Genomic DNA, 1,005 nt, shown 5'->3' on the forward strand with positions numbered 1-1,005 from the left:
GGTTTAAAACCCAGAAAGTAGGGTTTTAAACCCAGAAATTAGGAATTAACCTAGAAATTAGGGTTTCAACCAACGAAATTAAGGTTTTCAACCCAGAAATTAGGGTTTCAAACCCACAAGTTAGGGATTAAAACCCATAAATTAGGGTTTAAAACCCAGAAATTAGGTGTTCAATCCCAGAAATTAGGGTTTCAAACCCAGAAATTATACATAAATACACATAAATTTGGGTTATAAACCCAGAAATTTGAATTAAAATGACATCAATTTAACCTAGAAACTGAACAACACACTAAATATGACTATGAACAAATAAATTCATTCGAAATTAAACCCATATTTTGATTCAAAATTTAAACCCTAGATGAAAACACAATCAATTAAACTCACAAATTAAAACTATAGACATGAATACGGGGGAAGAAACTTACATATATGAATCTGGAACCGTCACAAATTAGGGAAAGAATCACCAAGGCGCCAATTTGAGGGAGGATTTTAGAGTAAATATTAGAATTTTTTTGTCGAGGAAAATGAGAGAGAAGTGACTGAGAGTTGTAAAAAACGAAATTGAAGTCAAAATTGGAAATCTTGAGTTAATCATAAAACAAGGGCAAAACGGTCATAAAATCAAATATTTCACCTGAAAGTCCATTTGGGTGCAATATTTGATCAGAGTAGGTTTTATGGGAGTAAATTATTAAAAAGTTTTCATAAGGGAGTTATTTTAGAAAAGTGGTTTATATAAGGGAGTAATTGTTAATTTACTCTATTATAAACGATAGGTAGTGGAATAGAACTATCTTTCTTTTGAAAAATGGAAATTTCTCAATGTTTTAGAGTGACCAACAAAATAGTTAACTTTATAGCCAAATAGGCGGCAAATAGCCAATGTGGGACACTCATTTATATTCGTTTAAGGTAGATTTTAACCCAATGCCTTTCCCTTACCAAACTTGTCATGAAGGATGAAATAGATTGGTTAAATTGATGAGAATCACTTAT

Source organism: Silene latifolia, chromosome 2, assembly GCF_048544455.1.
Source record: "Silene latifolia isolate original U9 population chromosome 2, ASM4854445v1, whole genome shotgun sequence".
Classification (NCBI taxonomy): domain Eukaryota; kingdom Viridiplantae; phylum Streptophyta; class Magnoliopsida; order Caryophyllales; family Caryophyllaceae; genus Silene; species Silene latifolia.